This window comes from Bos taurus, chromosome 10 (genome assembly GCF_002263795.3).
Source record: "Bos taurus isolate L1 Dominette 01449 registration number 42190680 breed Hereford chromosome 10, ARS-UCD2.0, whole genome shotgun sequence".
Taxonomy (NCBI): Eukaryota; Metazoa; Chordata; class Mammalia; order Artiodactyla; family Bovidae; genus Bos; species Bos taurus.
In genome coordinates this window covers 66,529,925-66,556,446 of record NC_037337.1, presented here as the reverse complement: position 1 = coordinate 66,556,446, position 26,522 = coordinate 66,529,925, and the positions used below count along the sequence as shown (strand labels likewise).

Here is a 26,522-nt window from a genome sequence, read left to right as displayed (position 1 = left end):
ACAGTTCATGGGGTCACAAAGAGCTGGACATGACTGAGCTACTAAAAATGCACACTAACTCGCAGAAGCTGGTTACACACCAGCAGAAAATCTCCACCTGCCTAGCAAGCGGCCCTCTGCAAGTCACTGATGAACTGCCTTCTGATGGGTGCTATTGGATGTGGCTCAAACCCTGGCAAGGATGCCAGCTTCATTCTCTGCCCTGCTAGTAACCTCTGCACTGGGAGTGGCCCCTAAGGCACAGGGGCATTTGGCCAGAGGGATGAGTGAAAGGCCAAGAACAAGGTGGGAGAGAATTCAGAGCCCAGCACTAGCTGCACGCAGAGCTCAAAGTGGTGTCAAATGTCAGCACTTTGCAGTGAGGGATTCTTAGGCACATACCTTCTCCTAGGCATGGTCTCATGTGCGTTTTTCTTTTTTTCACTTATTTGAAAATCTTGAACTGCGGAGGAAGGGATTATGTGCTGGAGTGTTTCATTTTCAAATGTTTTTGCACAGGTCTTTTTGCCTCCCACCAACATTTCAATCACCTATAGTAAGTTTCATTAGAAAAAAATTTTCATTTAAAATTTGAATAAACACCACAAAAAGGATTCAGCGTGCCTAATTCTGAAAGATTCTGGGTAGAGCAACCATCTTCTATTTAGAGAATGTGTTCTACCAAAATTCTGTCCTTCAAACCTCGAGTCATCCTGCTCATAATTTGAGACTTTGGTAGAGGAATGAAATTTGGGACTTCTTAAAAGCTGAATTTTTATTTCATTAGGATGCAAATATTTTAAGTGTATCTTACTTTATGAACACATTTACTAAAAAGGATACTTCTTCCTCCACTTCCCCTCTTCCTCTTCTTCCTTTTTCTTTTTCTAATAAGTGTGACTAAAATAAAAATTTTAAATGACCCTCAGTAAACTCAATTGATTATCACTTTTTCTCCAGTGCTCTCTACTCTTAAGTTCCCAAATACTAAGCCTCAAGTGGCTTCATCTGAGGCATAGATTGGAATTCCTCTTGGCAACAGAGTAGACATAGTGGAGATCCTTTTTACTGTTATTTCAAAATACCTCTCTGGGCAACTTTCCCCTGGCCTAGGGCTAGGACAATTACTGGGGATACAACGGAGACTCGACCCTCCTCTCTGGGGACAGCCGTTCCAATGGGATTCCCCTTACCCTGGAAACAGTATTTATTTATTTCTAAGAGGAGTTTTTAGCTTGAACTGATAAATTAAAACATGTTGTTAGTGAGTATTTTCCTGGGTATAGTGTATCCCTCAAAGCATTTTTTTTTTTTTCTGAGAAGGAAATGTTAAGCTTTTGATAAATGAAAAATAAACTCTTGTTCTCCTAGATAAATTATTACAATGTGAACTTTCTCTGACTTTAAAAATCTAATAGTAATCTTTGGCTTTGCATGGTAGAATTTCCCTAAACCATTGAATGCATTCCATGTTTCTCAGACTTTGTTTTGGTTAAGGACAAGAAGAGCATCTCCAATGGATGAGTGATTACCTTATCATCCTTTTACTGGCAGCCACGGAGATCTTTAACTCTTTAAGCAGTGGCATTTAAGTCTTGAGAACACCCAGAAGCTTGCCCCAGGCTTTAGACATTCTCAGTTTAAAAAAAAAAAAAGTGGGGAAAAAGGCCAGCTTGGGTATCAACAAAGCAGAAATAGAATAAGCCAGGTAGTTCAGTTCTGATAAGATTGAAGATCTTCTGCAAATCAGGTAAGCTGACCTGCAAACAAGTACCCTTGCTTAGGCAGGGGCGGCCTCTCCTCCTCTGGGATTTGTATCAGGGGCATTCATTCTCCAAGTATACTTAATGGCACGGAAAGTTAGAGATAGGCTCTTTCCCAACTTCTCTGAGCAAGGAGATTATTCTTTTACTTTTACAAACAGTTTAAATCACATCTTCTTACCTTTCCTTTGTGCATCCAGGAAAGGTCATCTAAAACTGAGTTGTGGCCGTCTCTAGGCTGTGTCCCCAAAACTGGTAGAATCGATTTTAAGAGGATTTTATCACCAACAGTTTATAGCTCTTGATTGAAATGAAATAATAGACACAAGGAATGCTTGACCTCTGAAATGACACCCGAACCCCTGCCAAAGGAAAGCCCTCTTTAAAAAAAAAAAGAGGTAGGGGGGAAGATGGTAGGAAAATGCTCTTAAGACCTAGAAGTCAGAATGCAGAAAGCTATTCCTTTATTAAGACTCTGCAAATTGGTCTTGGTTTAAAACCCTTTATAATAAAGCCCATATGTCAAAGTCATGATGTCAAAACCCTTCAAATATACTGGTAAGTTGAAAAGGTGATGGAAAATGAAAGGTTTCATTCAGCTTTTTTGTTTTTGTTTTGTATTTTGCTCAAAATGCTGCCTATTAAATACCTAAACCAAACAATGTATCAGTGTATCTAGTTTTAACTTTAATAAGATAATTCTGAATGTTTTATTTTATGATTTTTTTGTTTTCAAATTAAATGAGCTTTTTATATAATATCAACTACGAAAAGAATTTTCTTAAAAATTAGGAAGTTCATATACCCAGAGTTAAGCAGCACATGGCCTTAAATGGTACAATTATAGTTGATCTTTTTTCTTTTCAGTTTTCAGAATTTTCCAGATTTCTATAATTAATATTTATTACTTTTAAAACAATATAATTTTGTTTGAGGTATAAAAATATTCCAATCATTTTATTCTTGGGTGTTTTAAAAGAGAATTTTTTAAAAACCTTTCATTTTATATTGGAGTATAGCCAGTTACCAACATTGTGATAGTTTCAGGTGGACAGCAAAGGGACTCACCCATGCAAATACATGTATCCATTCTCCCCCAAACTCCCCTCCTATCTAGGCTGCCACATAACACTGAGCAGAATTTCCTGTGCCATACAGTAGGTCCTTATTGGTTACCCATAGCACTATGTACATGTCAATTCCAAACTCCCTAACTATTCCTTCTGCCCATTCTTCCTTCTTGGCAACTATAAATTCATTCTCCAAGTTTGTGAGTCTGTTTCTGTTTTGTAAATAAATTCATTTATATCATTTCCTTTTAGATTCCACATAATAAAAAAAAAAAATACTTCTATGTCCAGTAAACAAAGAAACTTGAAGATCATGACTCTCTGCGACTGAAACTACACACACACACACACACACACACACACATGAAAATGCTCAAAAAAAGGAGGTTTGTGCTTAATAACATGAGTTTTTCCCTTTCCTCCCTCTGGCTTTCTAGATTGGTGGGCACAGGACCAGTATACACGTTGTGAATTAAGGCTGGACTTATTGTAGCACCATTTAGAATTTGGAAATCCAAAAAGCTACTCATCTCATCCATTCTTTAACATTCATTTGATTCTGTTTGAAGAGGATAAACTTTTCAGTCATCTCCTCAATTGATGAGTTCTGTGACTTGAAGAAAGTAACTTAGTCCTTATAAATATCACTTTCTTCTACTCTAAAAAGAAAAGTTAATAATAATAGTATGCAAAGGGTTACTGAAAGAACAAATGATTATTAGTACAAGCACATTTTAATGGTTCTCTAATGGTTATAACATTACTGATATATAATTTTTGCTAAAGAACTTAGCAAATCTTATGATGTTTTATGATGTTTATATTTTTAAATGAGAAAATTTTGAACCTCTTTTCTGTCCCTTGCTCATCTCTGGGTTGAGTTTCTCCGTGGGTTGCTTTTTCCCCTTCTTCTCATTTTCCACCCTTTGCTGCCCTTTCTCCTCCTTCAGTTAGGGTCATCTGCTTGAACTGAGCTGTCTGCCTAATCCTGGGAGCTTGTATGAAAAAGAGCCCAGTGGGACGAGACAGGTCCTACCTGGACCAGAGAAGCTCCTTAGAGATCAGAGAATGTCAGCACTGAAAGGTCGAGACCTACAGCCTCTCTAAACAGAGGAGGGAATTAAGGTCGAGTGTGGAGTGACTTGTTCAAGGTCACAGCACCAGTTTGGGCAGAGTGAAAGTTAAAACCTAGGACTAGTCTTGCAGTTTAAACCTGTAAGTTGGATGGGAGCTGCTGAAAGCAGAAAACACAGAAGTATATAAGGAAGCATGAAGACATCTAATGCATGAAGCAGGCTGGATTTTTCTAGGAACATATTCCTGACTTTTTAACAATTCCCTCATCTCAGAGCTATAAGCACAGAAAAGTGTTTCTCTACTGTAGAAAAAGATCTGGCAATACCAGGGCTTCCCTGGTGGCTCAGAGGTTAAAGTGTCTGTCTGGAATGCGGGAGACCTGGGTTCGATCCCTGGGCCAGGAAGATCCCCTGGAGAAGGAAATGGCAACCCACTCCAGTACTCTTGCCTGGAGAATCCCATGGAGGGAGGAGCCTGGTAGGCTACAGTCCATGGGGTGGCAAAGAGTCGGACACGACTGAGCGACTTCACTCACTGTAGAAAAACAGCGCTGATTCAGCAAGGAGAAACAGAGGCTGACCTGCAGTCTCAGAGTTGCAGTGGGCAGAGGCGATGTGGCCATAGGGCTGCCAAGGGGGCCACAGTTTCAGCTGGTTATTGCCATGGAGGAGTTCATCCCTGGTATTGTCAGATCTTCTGAACTGAGAGAAGTGAAAAACTTAAAGATTTTATGTGAAATTTCTCAGTTTAAAAATGTTGATGCAACTGTTTCAAAATACTATTTAAACCAGACAAAATATGTCAGAAGTTTGCAACCCTTGATGTAGAAAGTGAGAACAGGGCAGAGTTGCCTCATAATCTTAGAGTGAAGGTAAATGTTATGAGATTCTTGAATGAAGAGGGAAGGGTGACTATCTACCCCTGCTGATAGTTGATCTCAGAGTTAAATAGCATCAATAGCATCAATATATACAATCAGTACGGGATGTACTGGGGCACTGGGCATTCTTGGCAACTGCTCTTTCTGTGCTTTTCATATCCTGCATGGCTTTCTCTCCCCTCTTTTACATTGAAACAAGATGTAAATGGTTAGATCCTTGGCTTAAAACTAATTTACAAACTCTCCCTAATCGCTGGTAGAAAGCTGTGGCAGGGACTTGGGATCTACTTGTGGAAACTGGAGAGTAACACGTAAGTCCCTAAAATGTGTGAGCCTGTGCTCCAATGACTTTAGAAGGGCCTCCATCTTGCCACGTACAAGAATCTGGCTCTGTCTCCTCCACCTCTCATCCTCATTTAGAAAAAAGGAAGCCATCTCATAGCATTTATGTGTTCATTCTGTATACCTGAAAATTGGCAAAGACCCTCACCACTGCATTCCTTTTTAAGTCAACTTATAAGAAAAGGTGGGACTTCCCTGGTGGTGTGGTGGCTAAGACTCCAAGTTCCCAATGCAGGGGGCCAGGTTCAATCCCTGGTCAGGGAACTAGATCCAAATTGCCACAACTAAGACCCAATGCAGCCAGATAAGAAAATAATATTTTTTGAAAAAGAAAAGTTTTTTTTTTTTTTTTAATGAGGGCAGTGAAGTTTCAGCTTGGCAACCTAGGAATGATTAGCAAATTTATAGATGTAGTGCTTCCTTACATGTTACTATTTTCTCCAAATTTTCTGCAGTGATTACTTATATTTTTTAATAATCCAGAAGGGGACAGTTTAGGAAAAAATTTTTTTGCCAAAGGATGAATTAAACTATATGTCTATTTTAAGAGACAAGTCAGAAGAGAGAAAACAAAGCAGCAATGATGAGGATTCTCAGGGTTTCGGAGAGCATAGATTTCCTAGCACTGTCTGCCCTCTATTTTCCTCCTGTTTATTTCTCTGGTCCCTGCCTCCCCCTCAATCATACATCAGCAATGATACTGCACTTCTGGGGTTCAGGGGGCAGGCATTTGGAGACATTATTAGAACTGCTCTGTAATCAAACATGGCCAAATTGTGATCGTTAAAGATTTACATAACAATTAGAGTGGGCTTTTTGGTGGGGTGGGGGGCGAGGAAAGAAAGCAGCTCAACTTGGGATGAGAATGAAGAAAGAAATCTCTATGAAGGCTTGATGAATGTGTTCCCTGCTGATTACAACCTGATCATATTTACTGAGGAAGAGTCCAGAAAACTGCAGGTGCTGTCCAAACTCTTAGCCGTTGTCTGTGAACTTTATCCTGCTGAAAAAGTTATGTTGGTATCCAACTATACACAAACTTTGGATATTTTACAAGAAGTATGCAAGTGTCATGGATATGCTTATACAGGACTTGATGGACAGACCCCCAGTTTCTCAAAGGCAGCAAATTGTTGATGGCTTTAATAGTAAATACCTGTCTGATCTTATTTTTTTGTTAAGTTCAAAAGCTGATGGTGTGGGACTTAACCTTATTGGAAAGTGAAGTTGCTCAGTTGTGTCCAACTCTTTGCAACCCCATGGACTGTGGCCCACCAGGAACCTACGTCCACGGGATTTTTCAAGCAAGAGTACTGGAGTGGGTTTTCATTTCCTTCTCCAGGGGAGCTTCCTGACTCAGGGATCAAACCTGGGTCTCCTGCATTCTAGGCAGATGCTCTACCATCTGAGCCACCAGGGAGGATCTCACTTAATTCTCTATGACATTGATTGGAATCCAGCTACTGATATCCAGGCAATGTCTAGAGTGTGGAGAGATGGTCAGAAGCACCCTGTACATATTTCCAGGCTCCTCCTAACAGACACAATAGAGGAAAAGATCTATCAAAGACAGATCAGTAAACAAGGTCTTTCTGGGGCAGTTGTAGACTTATCCAAGACATCTGATTATATTCAGTTTTCAGTGGAAGAACTTAAAATTTTGTTCACATTGCATGAAAGTTCACATTGCATTACTCATGACCTGCTTGGCTGTGAATATCCAGGAGAAAATCATACAGGTGACTTATTGGAAAAACTCCCTGAGTCTAGAAATTGTCAGCTTGGTCCACATCAACAGAAGTCTAACTCCCTGAAGCCTCTCTCCATGTCACAACTGAAGCAGTGTAAACACTTTCCTGGAGATCATTTAAATCTTACAGATCCTTTTCTTGAAAGAATAAGAGAAAATGTATCATTGTTTTTTCAAAATATAACCAAACTATTGCTATATAATGAAATATTGCTTTATGACATTACTTTGCTTCCCCCTTTAAAAAGTTAATCTAGTAAGTAATTTGGGGAAACAAATAGAATTATTTTAATTACAATAATATATTTTGTTGCATGCTATATTGTAGTTTTGATACACTAGTCAAAATTGACTTCTTTAATGTTTTGTATATGTTCCTAAATATTGAAACATTAAAGACATACTTCTATCATCCTATTAAAAAAAAAAAAGAGTCAAATAACTAACAGATAGATTAAGAAGCTACCAGTGAAAATGGATAGAGCTTCAGCTCAGGAGTCAACAAATCTGAGGTTTAATTCCTGTTTTTCCACTTAACCTTAATTTCTGGGCACTCAGTCTTTTCTTCTGTCAAATGGGGATGAGCATACCAATGTTTCAGAGTAATTGTAAAGATTAATGACAAGTTATGTGACACATGACAAGTTCTGAATAAATGTAATCATGGTGGGACAGTGATTTTGTTTAATGTACTACTCAACATCAGATTCATTTTGGCAAGCCCTGATAAACATTTGAATTCACGTGTGTTCATGAGAACAAACCATCTTGATGTAAATAGATAGCTCTAAAGTTTGTCTCTGTTTCTCCTGCCAAAGTGTCTCAGCAGAGCACTACAAAACCATATTGGGTGGTTTGGGGACCTGTACAAATTCTGGGACAAAATTTTAGTTTTTCTCTTGTGTGGGGTACTATGCCATTTCTAAAGAATCTATGGTTGAATTTACAGAGTCATTTGTAATTTTAGTAAATTTAGTTGCTCTTACATCTTCAAATTTAAAAGTTACAATCATTTTGGTTTTTTTCCAGAGTTCTATAGAACAAGAGCAATCGTTTTTGAACAAACTTGAAAATTGTATTAAAGATTGTGACACTTTTAATAATGCTTTGCACAAACCCAATAAATACTTATGTATTATTAGATGCCCACCCAACCTCCTTAAACAATGGCCACACTACAGAATCTAATGGAAAAGTGCCTTTTGTGAAGTTTCTTGCACACTGTAGAATTAAGGCATTAAAAGATGCCAACAGCTTCAGAACTAATTTCATAAACTACTTAAGCATTTCCATAGCCTGTTTGCTGCTATTTTTCTTAACAGCATTTAAATTAAAACTTACTATGCCAGCTTAATGAGTTTTTCTTTTTTCTTTTTCTTTCTTTTCTTTTCTTTTCTTTTTTTTTTTTTTAAAGAAATGCTGTTTAGACTAACAGCATGTTTAGATTTATGCACTCGTCTCCCTCCAGCCCACCACCACTGTCTATTCTGCCTGCCTGGACCATTGCAGTTGGCTCCTATCTGGCTTTCCTGTCTCTCACACTCTGCTCTTGCATACTGCAGTCTTTGTAAAATATCAATCTACTCTGAGCCTGTGACCTACTAGATAACAAGAGCTATTGAGCACTCACTGTGCCTAGCATTGTGTTCAGCACTTTACATTCATCATTATCTCATTTAATCCTTGAAACAATCCCATGAGATAATCTCCATTTTGTAAAAAAGCAAAGGGAGGGCTCAGAGAGGTTAAGTAAATTGTGCAAGTAAATTGTAGATTACATCTTGGATTTCATTCATCCACTTAATTACACACACTCCTCCCTGACTACAGCCGTGGCAACATAACAGCAGAATGCAGTGTGGTGACACCTTAGTCACATGCTATCTTCATGTCTGGGATGCCCTCACCCACTTGGTACTCAAATGGGGTCTCAGCACTGCGAAGCCCTACCAGATATCCCTCCACCTCCCAACTTAGTCCCAGAGGCACACCTTCCAGCATGCTGCTTTGCCATCCTTAGTTTATCTGTCTCTGTCTCATCAAATGTCGTGAGGGCTGGGAGTTAATCATACTGTGTTTGTATTCATTTACACATAGCCTGGGAAGTAGTAGAAACTCAGTAAGTGTTTGTAAAATAAATGCTGAGATTCTCAAGAGTGTCTTACTGATCTTTATATCCCCTCAAACCAAGCTGCAAAACCAGGAGGTCAACCTGGATGGGACAGATTGATTGAGAGGCAGTCTGATGGGCTACAGAAGTGGAGTGTCATAAGCCATGGGCAGAGAGTAGACAGCAATGCCAAAACTGGGGATAGAGAAACCCAGTTAGGGGCCAGCTGGACAAAGAGGGGGATGGCTATGGAGCAAGTAGAGATGGTAGAGTGTATTAGGGTTCTCTCGAGAAACAGAACCAAATACAAAAAGGAATTTATTAAAAGGAATTATGGCTCACACTGTTACAGAAGCTATAAGTCCCAAGATCTATTCAGAACGCTGGAGACCTAGGAGAGCCCATGATGTAGTTCAGTCTGAGTGGCAGCATGCTTAAGACACAGGAGGAGCCAACGTTTCCATTTGAGGAGGGATCCTGGGTTTTTTCCCCTGCCTTTGGACTCAAAGACACTCAGGCAGGAGGAATTTCCTCTTACTCTCAGGAAATTCAGCCTTTTTGTTCTACTCAGGCCTTGAACTGATTGGATGGGGCCCGCCTGCCTTGAGGAGGGCAATCTGCTTAATTCATTCTACCAATTCAAATGTCATGCAGAAACACCCTCACAGACAAACTAAGGATACTGTTTGACCAAATGTCCGGGCACCTTGTGGCCCTGTCAGGTTGAAACATAAAATTAACCAGGTGGTGAATAGGTTGGAGTAGAGTTCTCCCAGGAAGACCTCGTGGGCACAGGTTTCCATCAGAGTCCCTCTTTTATCTGCATAGTTCTTAAAGTGTCCCTTCCCAACAGTCAACAGCCTGAGGAACCTATTACTTCTCACCACTCTGCCCTCAAACCTGTTCCTTCTGTGCACTTCTCTCCTCAAATTTCCAGCCACACAGGCCTTATTTTGGAGTCATCCTTAATTCATCCTGTCCTTGGTACAAACATTTAAAGTTGCCAAGACCTTTCAGCTCTTCTCGTACAATACTTCCCGCATGCCTCATCTTCCTTCACTGTTGCTGCTCTCCTACTGTAGAATGACGAATACTCAGTTTTTTAAATGGGAAGAACTGGGTGAGGCGGGTCACAGTCTGGTGGCGAAGGAGATTTGGAAGACTAGTTTTGAAGCTGCCTTCACGGGATAAAATGAAATTTTCTTTAGGTTGTATGTTATACAATCATACGGCAAAGTTTTATACAAGGTATGCTTTATAATAATTGAGGAAGTGTTCATCGTATATACTAAAATTTTGTGGTGGAGATTATGATGGGGAGACCCTATTTTATATAGCAACTATTAGAATTGTTTCTTAAACAGTTTCTTTCACTCCAAGCACTTTCTCTTTTGTTACTGGATAAATCTTCCTAAAGCACAGCTTCAATACTATTACTACTCAAAAACCTTCACTGGCTCCCCACTGCCTATTAAATAAGCAACAGTCTGTAAATGGACTCTGTGGCCCTTCAAAATATGGATTCCACTCATTTTTTCTGACTATGTATCCTATGAATCACCATTGCTTCTTGTGCCAACCAGGAATGCATTTGGATACAAATATCAAGTATATCCAGTGTATGCTGGCTTAAACAAATAGAGAACTATTTTTCTCATTTAAGAAATTAATAGGTCTGCAGTCCAGGGCTAGTGCAAGTATTCAACAATGGATGCAAACTCCTTCTGTTTCTCTGTTCCATCATACAAGCATACGGCTTTGACCTTGAGGTTTCCCTGGTGGCTCAGACGGTAAAGAGTCTGCCTGCAATGAGGGAGACCCAGGTTTGATACCTAGGTCTGGAAGATCCCCTGGAGAAGGAAATGGCAACTCACTCCAGTATTCTTGCCTGGAAAATCCCATGGACGGAGGAGCCTGGTGGGCTATAGTGCATAGGGTCCCAAAGAGTCGGACACGACTGAGTGACTTTCACTTTCATAACCTCAAGATGTACTTCCAGGCATCTCACCTACATTCCAAGTAGGAGAAAGAAGAGACAGCAAAGGGCAAAAGTTGAAGGAAGGTGCATGCTAATTTAACCTGTCCTGTTTTTATGGATAAAGTGAATACTTTGCTAGAATGCTAACCTAGCAATCTTCTGCTTATGACTCAATGATCAGAAGAGTGTCACACGGTGGAAGGTGACTGGGGGAGGCAGAATTGTAGATGGAGGTGGGCCAGCCAGTCAGTAGTACCTGCCACACACACACCTACTCTAATTAGGTGGCTCACTCACCTTACTCCACATCTGCCTTCACATCATTTCCTCTGCCTTCAATATTTGCCCTGCCCCCTGTTTGTTGAAGGCCTTTCATTTTTTCCTTTCAAGTCTAGATGAAATACTGCTTTCCCCAAGTTGTCTTCCTGATCTCCCTCAAACCTCTCTGATAAAGTTTCTCCTTCTGAGATCAATCACTGTTTGATTTTCTGTTGTACCTGGAATACTCACACTGTACTCTGGTTAGTTAGATGTGTTTCATCTCCCTGTCTATATATTGAAGTCCAAGAGAACAGGGAACATGCCCCATTCATCTTTGTATTTCTAAGGCAACTCAGCACAGAGTAGGTATTCAATAAGTATTGGATGAATGCACACATCTTCTGCCATATTCCATTCTGAACAGACAAGTGTGCGGCACCCACACTGTGTCTGTAATGGCCCCTCTCATCCAAGTTAAAGGAGAACATGTGCAGTCCTCTGTGAGTACTGGCTGCTGTCCTCTGTCCTCAGCCAAAGCAAGGACATCTGTGGTGGTAACATGACTATCTACCCATGCTTCTTATGTCCCTTTGGTCAAATGTGCAGCTGTTTCCTGGGTGGGAAAGTAAGAGAACAGTAAAAATCAGACAAAATAACAGCACTTTTAACAGGAGTCTTGTGAATGTATTAGGCATAAATGAAGAACTTTGTGCTACAATATAAGCAATAATAATATTAATACCAACTAATACCATTTATTAAATTCCTTATGCCAAGTACAGAATTTTGTATGCATTGTCCCTTGGATTCCTCATAAGAACATACTCATTTATTAAATAAGGAAACCAAGTTGCAGAAAGATTAGGCAATTTGCCCAGGGTTACAAAGCTTCTAGACGGCAAAGCTGGAGAGACACTCATTTCTTAGTACAAGCCTGTGAAGGGAAAAGCTGCAACCCAGAGAAGTCAAGTGACCTGCCCAAGGCTGTGCAGTGTAGTGGTTAAGAGGATGGGCTCTAGAGTTAGACTTCCTGGGTGGGAATCCTCATGTGACCTGGGGCAAATTGTTGAAAGTTTCTATGCCTCAGTTTCCTCATCTGTAAAACAGGGGTTCCAGTTGCTTCATAGGTTCTTATGAAAACAAAATGAGTAAGTATACTTATTGAGACTGGCCTATCACCTGATCCAAACTAAGTATTTGGTAGCTTAGCCAGGGCAGGGCTGCCACTAGCCTGTGTGATACAGTGGCCTGAGGACAGCTTGCCTGGTGTATGAGTGGAGGAAAGTTGGACATTCGGATATATTTTGGTCCTTCTGGAGAAAAGAAATGAATACTGCTTTCTGGCTGTCCCTGGTAGGAGTCCTGCTTCTCCTCCAAAAGGGACTCCTAGGTTTACTGACCCCGTGCTTCAGAAAGTCACATCTTTTGAACAGAATAATGGTGCTGTCTGGATTTCTGTCCACTGCCAGCTTTAATTGACCCAGAGAATTAGTAGGCTTCTGGCTCTGAAATGGTTTGGGGGAAGGACCTTCATTTGGTATGCACTAAGCTCTGTGGAGTTACCTTTGATATTTCCTCAGTAAATGCAATTTTGTTTTGTTTAAGGTGCTTTCCTTATCTTGGTAACTAGCCTCCAAAGATGGTCCTGCAATGAGCCATGCCTCTTGGTATTCACACTTTTGTGTAGGCCCCTCCCTCAATCAATCTAGGCAGTCTTTATGTATGGTAGATAGATACGATATAATATGGTAGACACAATATGATAGAATATGGTAGTAGTGACATTTATAATTTCTGAGACTAGGTCATAGTAAGTCTAGTAGCCTTTGCCTTGGGTTCTTTGAAAGCATGCTCTGGAAGAAGCCAGCTGCTGTGTAAGAAGTTCAGCTACTATGAGACCAGTCTGCTGTAATAAAGCCATGCTATCCATGCTGAGAGGCTACATGGAGACAAAGCCCCCCAGTAATTCCAGCCTTCCAGGTGAGGTGTCAGATATGTAGGAAAGAAGCCATCTTCGACATCCTGCCCAGCTGAGCCCCCAGATATCTGTAGCCCCATCCACCATCTGACTGCAGCTGCACAAAACCCAAGCAAGAGCCCAGTGAACCTATAGAACTACAAGAGATGACAGTACAATGTTATTTTAATCCACACTGTTTTGGGATCACTAAGAAGCACTAGATAACTGAAACACTCATTATTCCCTAAAGCTGCTGGTACAGTTAAGACACACTCAGATCCAATCCACAGATGAAGGTGGTAAGCTGCTTCTTTATATTAAATTAGATTTTGTGGCAAATATACAAATCTGGACCAAAGTCTACATGCAAAACTTTTGTAATTCTTTCCATTTTTCCTTAATAGGAGAAATACTATTTTAACACCATCTATTACATGTTTGTCTATCTGACTGTCACTTGCCTTCCCCTTTTCAATATATGCTCCAAGATGGCAATGATTTCATATGTTTTATTATCCTTTGTATCCTCATTCCTGGTTACAGTACTTGATTTATACTAGGTCTACAGTAAGTATTTGTTGAATTAATAAACACTTGAGGAGAGAGAAGATGAATGTATCACAGATGAAGCTAATATGTTATAAAATGTTCATGTAATAAATATATTCAGCCTACAGAAAACATCTCACATTGGCTTCAAGAATAAAATATGACATATGAAGATATTAATGATATGTTAAGTAAAAAGGCTAGGTTTTTAAAACCAGTTTTCAAAGCAATAAGAACAAGCATAATTCCATTTTTAAAAAACCTTATTTTTTGCAACTCTTTCTGTATATTTGCAGAAAGAGTCTAAAAGCGTTTTTGTCAAACTAATGGCAATATTATCTGTGGGTAAAAAGTTCAGAAGGGAATTTTGTTTTTTTCTTAGCGCCTTTCACATGCATTCTAAAATGTTTAAAATAAAATTGTATAGTTTTATAATCAGGAAAAATGTTATTTAATACAACTAACTTGGAGCATTGATATACCTCTTTTTCTTGTATTTTTCTGTATTTCCTGAGACCATAAAATCAAAGTCTTTCAATTCCTTCTCAAACAGTTATATATGTTTCATGTATATTTGTTCCATCCAACCTCCAGTAGAGTCAAAATACAGCACTTCTGCCTACATGAATAACAGCAACAACAAAAGTAGAAATAATCTGTTTATAGCTCAAGTGAATTCCTAGAAGAGTTTCTGCTGTTCAGATCACTGAGGGATTGCTTGCAGAATCATGAACACTGATAAGATGGAGCATTCCTTGGCTATAATCCGAGTTTCTCAAATAGAGCAGCAAATACTACATTTATAATTATGTGGAAGCAAACTTTCTAACCCCTTGTGAAAGTAGCAAATGGCAGCAAATTCTTGTTTGCTTATATAGTTCAAAACTCATTAGAGAATGAAGGGGAAAATGCTTGCCTTTAAGCTAGAGAAACTCCATTGCAGACATGATACACATGGGGAAGGAGCAGCACCCTGGCCACGTCCACATTCTGAATGTTTTCCTAGTAGCACCACCAGTGGCTGCACCTTCCCTTCTATGATTTACAATGAAGAACATATGCAGTTTATGCAAAACTGTCTTTTCCTGCATTACAAATGGTACTAGAGACCAGATATGCTCATGGCAATGAATGGTAGGAATTGCAACTCCTTCCCAGAAGTAGTATGTCTTAAGGTGACTCCTGCTGGTTCTTTGCACTAGTAATAAAGAATCCACCTGCCAGTGCAGGAGACAGAGACGTAAGAGATGCAGTTTTGATCCCTGGGTCAGGAAGATCCCCTGGAGGAGGGCACAGCAACCCACTCCACTGCTCTTGCCTGGAGAATCTCATGGACAGAGGAGCCTGGTGGGCTATAGTCCATAGAGTCTCAAAGAGTCCAACATGACTGAAGCGACTTAGCATGGCATGGCTGGTTCTTTAAATGCTCCATCTTTGGACAGTAAGCATTGTTTAATGGGGAAAACGTGGTGATTAGCCTCATTGATGACCAGACACAGAATCTATATATCATAAAGGCTCTTCAAACCTGACTTTCCTCCTAGATTTTCTATCTGCATGGATGGCTACAAGCAATAGAATCTTCCTTACCTCCTCATTCTGTGTCTCCCTCACCTAGAAGTTAGTGTCAGCTAACCCTCAGACAAGTCCTCAGTCTCTAGTTTGTCTCTTGTTTCAGTGTTCTGACTAGGGTTCAGCTCAGTTCAGCTCATTCTTGTCCGACTCTTTGCGACCCCGTGGACTGCAGCATGCCAGGCCTCCTTGTCCATCACCAACTCCCAGAGCTTACTCAAACTCATGTCCATTGAGTCAGTGATGCCATACAACCATCTCATCCTCTGTTGTCCCCTTCTCCTCCTGCCTTCAATCTTTCCCAGCATCAGGGTCTTTCCAAATGAGTCAGTTCTTCACATCAGGTGACAAAGTATTGGAGTTTCAGCTTCAGCATCAGCCCTTCCAATGAATATTAGGACTGATTGCCTTTAGGATGGACTGGTTAGATCTCCTTGCAGTCCAAGGGACTCTCAAGAGTCTTCTCCAACACCACAGTTCAAAAGCATCAATTCTTTGGTGCTCAGCTTTCTTTATAGTCCATCTCTCACATCCATACACGACTACTGGAAAAACCATAGCTTTGACTTGTTGGCAAGTAATGTCTCTACTTTTTAATATGCTCTCTAGGTTGGTCATAACTTTTCTTCTGAGGAGCAAATGTCTTTTAATTTCATGGCTGCAGTCACCATCTGCACTGATTTTGGAGCCCCCCCGCCCCAAATAAAGTCTCTCACTGTTTCCATTGTTTCCCCATCTATCTGCCATGAAGTGATGGGACCAGATGCCATGATCTGTTTTATGAATGTTGAGCTTTAAGCCAACTTTTTCACTCTCCTTTTTCACTTTCATCAAGAGGCTGTTTAGTTCTTCTTTGCTTTCTGTCATAAGGGTGGTGTCATCTGCATATCTTGATTCCAGCTTGTGTTTCAACCAGCCCAGAGTTTCTCATGATGTACTCTGCATATAAGTGAAATAAGCAGCATGACAATATACAGCCTTGATGTACTCCTTTCCCTATTTGGAACCAGTCTGTTGTTCCATGTCCAGTTCTAACTGTTGCTTCCTGACCTGCATACAGATTTCTCAAAGAGTCAGGTCAGGTGGTCTGGTATGCCTGTTTCTTTAAGAATTTTCCACAGTTTGAACCAGGGTTCAGGATCTCATCATCTCTTACCAAGACTAATGCACCAAATTCCTAATTCCACTCCTAACAGATACTTTCTGTACATCTTTCCCACCAGATTAGGGAGTGTTCTTTAAACATTGAGAACAAGTTCTATAGGCCTTTAAATTTCCCAAAGATCATTGTTCCTAATAGGTGCTCAATAAATGATTCTTGCTCCCTGGTTTGCTTGCTTGGCATGGAAAATCACTGGGACTGAGAAACTGAAGACCTGGGTTATGGCCCTCTATATGAATTACCTATGACTGCCTCACAGATCCCAATGACTTAAGGTAACAACAGTCATTGATTATTTCTCACATTTCCTGTGGATGAAGAATTTGAATAGGGCATAGTGTGGGTACTTATTTTTCCTAAGATGCAACTAACATCTGCAGCCTTAGTTGGGAAGACTTGAAAGTTGGGGGTAATGAATAGCTGGGGACTGGAATCATCTGGAGGTCTCTTTATTTACATGGGTGGTGGTCATCTGAGGCCACTGCTGGTTACCAGCCAGAACATCTGTACGGCATGGCCTCTCTATGTTGCCTCTTTGCTTGTGTCACCTCATAGCATGGCAGTGGCAATTGGCTTCTCAAAGCAAGTGATCCAGGACAACCAGCTGGAAGCAGTGTTACTTTCATAGCCTAGTCTTGAAAGGCACATAGCTCAGTTCTGCTGTAGTCATGCGCTTACCCAGTGTGACAGGCAGAATAATAACCCCCTAAAGATATCCATGTCCTCATCCCCAAACCTGTGACTATGTTACCTTACCTGGCAAAAGGGATTTTGCAGATGTGATTAAGTTAAGGACCTTGAGATGAGGAGATTATCCTGGATTATCTGGGTGGGCCCAGTGTAATCACAAGTGTCCTTATAAACAAGGAGGCAGAAGGGTCAGAGCCAGAGAAGGAAATGTGATGCAGAAGCAGAGGACAGAGTGATGCTGGCCAGGAGCCAAGGAATGCCGGAAGCCTCTAGAAGCTGGAAAAGGCACTAAAACAAACTCCCCCCTGGAGCCTCTAGAAGGAACGCAGTCCCTTAACACCTTCACTTTAGCCTAAGAAGACCCATTTTGGAATTCTGATCTCCAGAACTGTAAAATAATATATTTGTATTGTTTCAGGCCGTTAAGTTTGTGCTACTTTGTTACAGCAGCAATAGAAAACTAACATGCCCAGATTCGAGGAGAGGAACCAAAGACCACATCTCTCAATGGGAAGAGTGCCAGAGTCACATTCAAGAGCATGTGGACTGGAAGACATTGTTCCAGCCAGCTTTGAAAAATATGACCTGCCCCACTCTATCACTAAGTAGGTATATAACTGTAGGTTGATCTCACTGGGTCTCAGTCTTCTCATCTGTAAAATGAGGGGGCTGAGTGTGAAAATCTCGAAGCTTCTGGACCTAGAAGTTCCTGGTCCTGTAATTGAAAGGGAGATGTAGCGTTCCCATGAGAAAGTCATCATAAAACGTGACTGATTTCCTAAGTCCTTCCTTGATGCTCATGACCGTTCACATACTACTCTGAATGGAATGGAAATGGAGAGCCTGAGCCAGAAAACCTCAGTAAAGCAGGTGTGGTAAATTCCCCAGAAGATAAGCTTTGAGACAGGCTTTTTGTTTTAAATTTCAAAATATTTTTAGGAAAGCGGGAAGGAAGGAAGGAAGGAGAAAAAAAAATTGTTTGAAGTAGTGACCATTTCCTATTCCTCATAGGAATCTCAGCACTTCACATACCTCTAGTCTAGCATGTAGGTGACCTCCACAAATGTTGAGTGAGAACAAAAGAAAAAGACTCAGGGTCCACGGCTTTGCCTGATAGCTATGGGATGGCTCAACTTTCAGCAGGTTACCCGGCAAGAACACTTTCACCATTTTACTCTGGAAGTTAGTTCAGTAGTCCAACAGTTGTCTCCCTTATTCTATCCTTGCCTTCAACTCAGTAGCCAGAGTGCTCCTGATAAACTGTAAGGTTCATCATGCGACTTTTCTGTTGCGAACCCTCCAGAAGCTTCCTGACTCACTTGTAATTAAAGCCAAAGCCCTTTCCAGGGCTGGAACTAGGGTAAGGTGACCGAGGCATTGAGGGCAGTTTAAGGAGGTGCTCGCTCTCAGGGCCCACCTGCCCTCCCAGGTCCCTGAGAGAGAGCGCCTCCTTACTTTGTGGACCCTCGGCCCTCCCCCATCCCCCTAGACACTGACTCTGACTCTGAGTGAAGACCATCACCATCTAACCTCTCACCCCTCCACCTCTCTGACCTTCATCTCCCCGCACTGGCTCACTTGCCTCCTGGGGTTTCCCCGACACACACCAGGCCCACTTCCATCTCAGCGTTTATGCTGCCCTTCCTTTTGACAAAATGTGGTTTCCTCAGATATCCATTTGGCTGCCTCCCTCATTTCCTTCAGGTCTCTGCTCAAGTGTCACCTTTTCCATAAACCATTCCATGATTGCCCTATTAAAATTCAACCTCATCACCACCTCTCTTTCCCACATTATTTTTATTCTTAGTACCTGTTGCCATCTAGCATGCTATAGTTTGTGTTTATTTTGTCAGTGGTCTGCCTTTCCTACTAGGAAATAGAAAATTACAGGATTTCAGAATAAACAGGGTACAAGCATGCTCAGTCATGTCCAGCTCTTTGTGACCCTGTAGACTGTAGCCCACCAGGCTCCTCTGCCCATGGAATTTTCTAGGCAAGAATACTGGAGTGGGTTGCCATTTCCTCCTCCAGGGTATCTTCTTTACCCAGGAATCGAACCTGTATCTCTTGCATCTCCTGCATCGGCAGGCAGATTCTTTACCACTAGCGCCACCTGGGAAGCCCAAGAATAAACAGTGGTTTACTAAAGGGATCAGAAGAGTATGACTTGTTTTTATATGGTTTATGAGCTCAGAGTGGTCTTACAAACTGGAACTGTGCCCCTGCTTTCATATATTGAGGTCCTAACCCTCAACGCCTCAGAATGAGACATTATTTGGAAATTGGGTCATTGCAGATATAATTAGTTGAGATCATACTGGGATAGGGTAGACTCCTAACCCAATGTGACTGGTGTCCCAACAGAAAGGAGAAATTGGGACACAGACATACAGGAAGAACACTGAATGAACAGAAAGGCAGAGATCAGGGTAAAGCCTCTGCAAGTCAAGGAATGCTGAAGGTTTCCAGCGGACCAGCAGCAGCCACGAGAGAGGTATAGAATAGTCTCTCCGTCATAGCCCTCTGGAGGACCCAACCCTGTTGACACTGTTATCTCTGACTTCTCATCTCTAGAATTGTGAGAGAATAAATTTCTTCTGTTTAAGCCACACAGTTTGTGACACTTTGGTACAGCAGCCCTAATAAACTAATACACATGGTTTGTACATCTGTAAACAATTGTAGAAGGAGGAGGAGGAAGAGAAGAAAAGGAGAAGGAGGTGGTTCAGGTGAGAGGAAGGAGAGAAAGAAGAAATAATGGGAGGCAGTATGTGGCCCACAAAGCCTAAAATACATGCTGGCTGGTCCTTTACACAAAAAGCTTGTTGACACCTAAAGTTTAGAGATCATATAGCCCATATAACTCATGAAGAAAGGGTGGCTTTTAAAAATAAAATCATGTATCCAAGTTCATACATGTAGTATGAACCCATTTTATCTATACCTAAAACCAGACTATCTGATTTTAAGTCTGTTTTTTAAAAAAATTACACTACCATGACTACCAGACTTTAAAAGGTGAGTTCATCAGTTTCCCCTTGTTTAAGTACTGCTGCTAAGTCGCTTCAGTCGTGTCTGACTCTGTGCAACCCCATAGACGGCAGCCCACCAGGCTCCCCTGTCCCTGGGATTCTCCAGGCAAGAACACTGGAGTGGGTTGCCATTTCCTTCTCCAATGTATGAAAGTGAAAAGTGAAAGTGAAGTGTTTAAGTACAAAATGTTACTAAGACAATGTTTCCATCTATTATTCCAGCCTAGAAACCTGAGTTGTTTACAGAAACATATAGTAACCCATAATCTTTTGGAGCAAAGCACTACTATGATCCATATTTTTTCATTTTTGCTTTTGGGGCTTGCACTCCAGCAACTCATTTTCTGTGACACTGGTTCTGAAGCTATAATTCAAACATAAAGATCAGGAACAGTGTCTGCCTGCTCTCCAGAGCTTCTACAAGCTGTGTAGTGTAGAGTTTGGTATTATGCATTTTATGCTAATGAGAAGCAAAGTAGAAGAATTAACTGTTGAAACAAACCCACATACCAGTGCTAAAGACAAAGCTCATGGTAATTCTTTTAATGTACTGCTAACTCAGGAAATTGCAAGATGAATCTATTTTGTCTTCATCAGCTCTGTGACTTGATGGTATAGACCAAAAAAAAAAAAAGCACCTCATATTCTTGCAAATTCACCTTGGGTGAGGTGTTTAAACATCTGAGGGGTCTCAGTTTTGCCATCTTTTAGCTGCCAAAAATGATAGTTCTTACTGCAAAGGGTTAGTGGAGGGCAGAGGCGTTTTCTTCCCTTCTATGGCTGCTTAATAAGTCAAAGCATGTGCTGTGCTGTGCTCAGTCACTTCAGTCTTGTCCAGCTCTTTGCAACCTATGGACTGTAGCCACTGAGGCTCCTCTGTCCATGGGATTCCCCACGCAAGAATACTAGAGTGGGTTTCCATGCCTCCAAGGGGATATTCCCAACCCGGAAATCAAACCCATAGCTCCCATATCTCTGGTGTCTCTTGCATTGCAGACAGGTTCTTTACCCACTGAGCCACCTGTTGAAGCATAGTTGAAGCATGTTGAAGCATAGATATCACTAATAAAGAGTGCTGTGTATCAATTTCTATTAAGATGCTAGTGAACCTAAACTGTGGAGGAAATGAAAAGGAAGTAAATGGGTTAAAGACAGTTTTCCGGCAAAGAGTATATGGGAGGACTGAACTTCCCAAGTTCAGAATGCACAAGTACCACAGGAATTACATTACCTAAATCTGAACAAATTTTGCTCATTTTCCAGAATCCCCTCTCTAAAGCAGGAACCTCATCTAGAGCTGAAATCTGGTGTTTGTTAGCTGGGCAGCCTTCAATGATTTACTTAATGTTTCTATGCTGCTGCTGCTAAGTCGCTTCAGTCGTGTCCGACTCTGTGCAACCCCATAGACGGCAGCCCACCAGGATCCTCCGTCCCTGGGGTTCTTCAGGCAGGAACACTGGAGTGGGTTGCCATTTCCTTCTCCAACGCATGAAAGTAAAAAGTCAAAGTGAAGTCGCTCAGTGGTGTCCGACTCTTTGCGACCCCATGGACTGCAGCCTACCAGGCTCCTCTGTCCATGGGATTTTCCAGGCAAGAGTACTGGAGTGGGGTGCCATCGCCTTCTCCATAACGTCTCTATGCCTCTCTTCAAATGTTTAAAAAAAAAGGGGGGGCGGGGAGGGAGTTGATGGGAAGGGAATAACTATAGTATATAAACTGTAAATTGTTTCAAGAATTAAATGAGATAATGAAACTTGAACCGGACAATGTTCAAGAATCCAAAGTATGTTGATTTTTCTTATAAGTATACGGTTGAAGGAAATATGCAAATGTTCACATAATTATAATTATTTACATAATTGTTCATCTAATTATAACTAGCATGTGGAAACCCATCAGCATTTATTTTCATAAATGCCACTAGCCATATGTTTTGTGATCTGTGAAATAGTTTCACATACGCTCCAGCATTTGAGCTACACATTAAAAGTCTCCAGAGTCTTAGGTGGGCAAGTGGGGGCCAGCTAACCTGGGTAGAGCTGAGTTCCAGGTCACACTTCTGCTTTTCTGCCAGGTCCTTTCCCCTGTGTGTGTTGGCCCTAAATGGAGAGACATTTCTATTCTCTCAGTTAAGAGTTAAGAACATTTTGCTGTTGGGTGTGAAAGCTGTATCACTGAGTCAAGGTTTGTGTGTGTGCAACTTGGAGACATTATCCCAATAAGGAAGGTTTACCACAGACACTATAGTCTAGAGGTTTTTCAACATTTCCTGGGTCCCAAATACCTTTGAAAATTTGATAAAATTATCCTTCCTTACATGCACTTTTACACTTACCCCCAAAATTGTATGCTTAAATTTGTGGCTTTCACAGATCCCCTAAATCCTTCTAGGATCCTTAATGAAGCCACATAGCAGGTTTAAGAATCTTTAAGAAGATTAGCATTTAATTTAAATACAACAAAGCCAGCACTCACTTTTATATTCTCCTTAAGGTCTTTAGTTTTTCAGTCCTCCACTTTCTATCCCCATTTTTTCCCTGGATTCTAAAGTAGGGGAAATAAGATGAGACTGAACAAACTCTTCTGATTCTAGCTAAAGATATAATCAGATGCAGGAGTGGCATCATTTTGGTACAAACTGAAGACATATTCTGGGAGTTGGTGATGGATAGGGAAGTCTGGCGTGCTGCAGTCCATGGGGTCGCAAAGAGTCAGACATGACTGAGCAACTGAACTGAACTGAACTGAAGACATATTTACCCATTACCTGTAGTTGACACCCTAACATGTTAAGCAACAAAGAAGGAACAAAAAGATATTCAAAATGAAAGACTTCTAAAGCAAAAGGTTCAAAATCCAGCATGTCACCCCTTTGTACTGGGTAATAGAGTTACCCAGTTTCACTTTTAACTCCTTTAGAAAAGGCTGGGGTCCCCTAGGTTGTTTGGCCATGACTCACTGCTCCACCAAAGACTATCTGAAGCCCCTTCCAGCAACCTTACACCTTTTGCTGGGCCTTCTCCATGCCAGCTCCTTGCTCCTCCTCTTCCTAACCTTATAATCTCACCTGGCCAGTGTTGCATAAACTTGCAGGTACTGCTGTTGGACATGGCGAGTAGAAATAGCAGATCCCTTGAGCCCAGGCACCTGGGGAAACACACTCTTTTCCTTACCTGATGGGAAAATCCAGACTCGCTGCACAACCTGCTGTAAGATGGAACCAGTAGTGGAGAGAGGGGCTATATAACATATACTGTGTGGCCTGCTGTGCTTAGGCTCTTAGTCATGTTTGACTCTTTACGACCCCATGGACTGTAGCCTGCCAGGCTCCTCTGTCCATGGGGATTCTCCTGACAAGAACACTGGAGTGGGTAACCATTCCCTTCTCCAGGGGACCTTCCCAACCCAGGGATGGAACCCAGGTCTCCCGCATTGCAGGCGGATACTTTACAGTCTGAGCCACCAGGGAAACCTATTACATATGCTATACAGATTTAATTTTTGCGACTGTAATGGGGCTCAGGTACCCTGTGCCCCAACGAATCTAAGGGCCGGGACAGCGCTCAGGGAATTGCAGGGAGGAGGAGCAAAATTGTCTCAGGAACCCTAAGTTAGGACCTATCTACCTACCTAGTTACCTACCTACCTATCTTCCTCCCTCCCACCTTTCTATCACCACCCCCACCCCCTGCAGGAATGGCCCAAAGGCTCCAATCTGGAAGACCAAGAACAGTCGGCAACCTCTCCAGGTCTCACGCGCGGCAGGACGGAGATTCTGTGCGGGCGGCTCACCCCGCCACCGGGACGCTGGCTTGTTTATTCAAGTGTGCGTCAGATTAGCCACCTGGGGCACAAATCCTGTGAAGAGTCTTAGAGCGAGGCGAGCTCTTGCAGGTAGGAAAGTGTAGCCGCCGCGCTCAAAATAATGCGGGGCTGGCGGTGCGGGGAGCCGGGTGGCCTCCACCCACGCTGTGCTGACACCCCGGGTGCCTGCCAGGTCGCGCGCCGAGGTCCTCGGGGTGGCAGCCCAACCCCGCCTCTGACCCGAGTGGGTGCAGGAAGAGGAGCAGGAGCGATGTGTCCGCAGCCGCCTGAGAGGACCGAGAGGCGCCTGGGCTGTCTCGGGCCCGGGTATCCAGGTCGCGGGAGCCGGGCGTCCTTTCGCTCGCACCGGCGGATCGGCCCCCTCCCTACAGTTTAGTCTCTCAACGCCTCTCCGATTTCTCGGACTCCTTGAAGTTGAGTTTGTGTCATCTCTGGGCCTGGCCCTGGGGACGCCAAGGGCCGGAAAAGAGGTAACACGGGCCACATGCACTTCGGACCAATCTCTTCGTGTCTGAGCTGGGACTTGGCATTGGTGAGAGAGGCGCTCCTTCAGAGCCCTATGTTCTGTATTACTTTCCTGTCCCCAGCCCGTCCCCAGTGCAATCCCCCAAGCCAGGGGCCTCTGGAATCTGGAGATGGACCCTATTCCTTTCTCTGATGCTGTTACCGCTGCTCCTTTGGGCTTAATGCATTTTTATCTTATGAAATAAGCATATGGTGTCCCTGACTCCCCCGACCCCGAGACTGATGCTTTATAATGCCCAGTCTGAGCCTCTGAAAGAGGCGAAGGAAGGGAAGGGCTGTACACAGTGCAGATGCCTCCCGGAGCTTCTCTTCCAGCCCACTTGTTCCTGCCCTCCTCAGTTTGAGAAAAACGTTGGGGGGCAGCACCTTGCCCCCTAACTTGGATTGCTTGCACTGGTCCCCAGAGACCAGGTCTTGGTGGTTGCCACTGCTTTACTTTAGGGACCCGAGAGTGGATTTCCTGAAGCCATAGGTCCCTTTCATCCCTGCTGTAGACATGGGGACTACAGATTATGCTTCTAGCTTTGTCCTATGCAGCCCCTTGGCTACCTGAGGTGACGAAATATTGTCTCTAGCTGGTAGGCTGATAGTCAAATAACTTAAAAAAATCATTTTGAAAGAATATTTCTTGTAAACTCTTACTGAAATACAGCACAAGTAGAAAAGTGCACACATTTCATGTATACAGCCTGATGAGTTTTCACAAAGTGAACACCAACAAGCATTTGTTACATCTATATGTAATCCTTGACAGGATTACAGATAATATATTATTCTTGAAGAGGACATTAGTGAAGAGGATCTCCCTTTCCCAATGACCTTGATATATTTAGGCCATCTGTGAAAATATCCAAGTTTCATTTATACAATAACAAGTTCTTGTGTCACAAATCCCTTTGGACAAAGCTTTCCTTGCAAAAGACTCTTAGCATGAAGTAAGGGGAGACAGATAGTATTGCCCAGTTGACATCTGGTTGGGAAACCACAACAACTCATTTGATACAGTCTGATGTCCATGTAGGACTATGCTTCTGCCTCCAAAATTGACCCCACAGTGACACTGCATTTTATCCAGGTCACACTGTTCATGCACAACAGGGAGAGAAAGAGAAGAGTGTATATGCTGAGAATGAAGACATTCCAAGGTTTTAACTTTCTTTCTACATTCCATAATAATTTATTTCCAAACAACATCCCTGCTATAGAATCAAGCGGCTGCAACTGACCTTTTTTTTTTTAAAGAAAGGAAAGCTAAAACAGAGAGAAGCCAAATATCCTGCACTGTGTACCAATCCCATGTTCTTTGTCATAACCCTTCCTTGGAAAGGGAGGAATTTCAACATCCATGCCCTGTCTGCCATCCACATGTTAAACAAGTTAAGACATAAAAGCAGTCTTTTCATCTGTATGATCTCTCTGCAGTCATCAATAGAGTTCTCTGTCCATTTTTGGTCTGTTTTGATGGATTAAAAATATATTCCAGAAAGTAGCAAGATAACAGTGTAAAGTATAAGGAACTGAAGTCATCTTACATTTTATTTTATTCATGAGAAAATATTAGAATCCAATATCTTTATCTTTGAGTAAGGTGTATCAAGGGTTGACAACAGTCAAATGTTTGGAGAAGGAAAACTTTACAACCAGGTTTCTATTTCTTCTGCTGACCAGCGAAGAGGAAATGGGCTCACATTTTAGCAAGAAGTATAGAGAAAAATTGTTAAAAGTGAGAGGTGTTAGGGATCAGAAAAATCAGAGATGGAAAATGCTTTGGATATGTCATCTAATCTATTATTTCCTATTATTATTGCTCTCACTAGTTATGACTGTCTACTTTGACAGGTATTAGTTATCTTGGCAGAGATTATGTTCCTGGGTCAGATCTATACCAATAAATCATAATGAATGTTAATGCAATGAATACAGATTCAGGTAAACAGCCCTTATTCAGTCAATGCCTGAGATGTGTGAAGTACCAATGATTACAAAGTCAACAAGAA

General features: G+C 41.8%; 1 long non-coding RNA gene and 1 other non-coding gene across 2 annotated transcripts in view; one reads left to right on the top strand and one right to left on the bottom strand.

Annotated features, from left to right (window-relative positions):
- LOC132346381 (uncharacterized) overlaps positions 1-25,931 on the top strand; it is a 67,007-nt gene extending 41,076 nt beyond the window's left edge. The window contains exons 3-4 of the long non-coding RNA XR_009496221.1: positions 23,870-24,069; positions 24,173-25,931. This is a non-coding gene — a long non-coding RNA (uncharacterized lncRNA). The remainder of the gene's footprint in view (positions 1-23,869; positions 24,070-24,172) is intronic.
- Positions 6,459-6,531, bottom strand: TRNAS-AGA (transfer RNA serine (anticodon AGA)). The gene has a single exon. It is a non-coding gene; the product is annotated as a tRNA-Ser (tRNA).
- Positions 25,932-26,522: the final 591 nt, after the last annotated feature.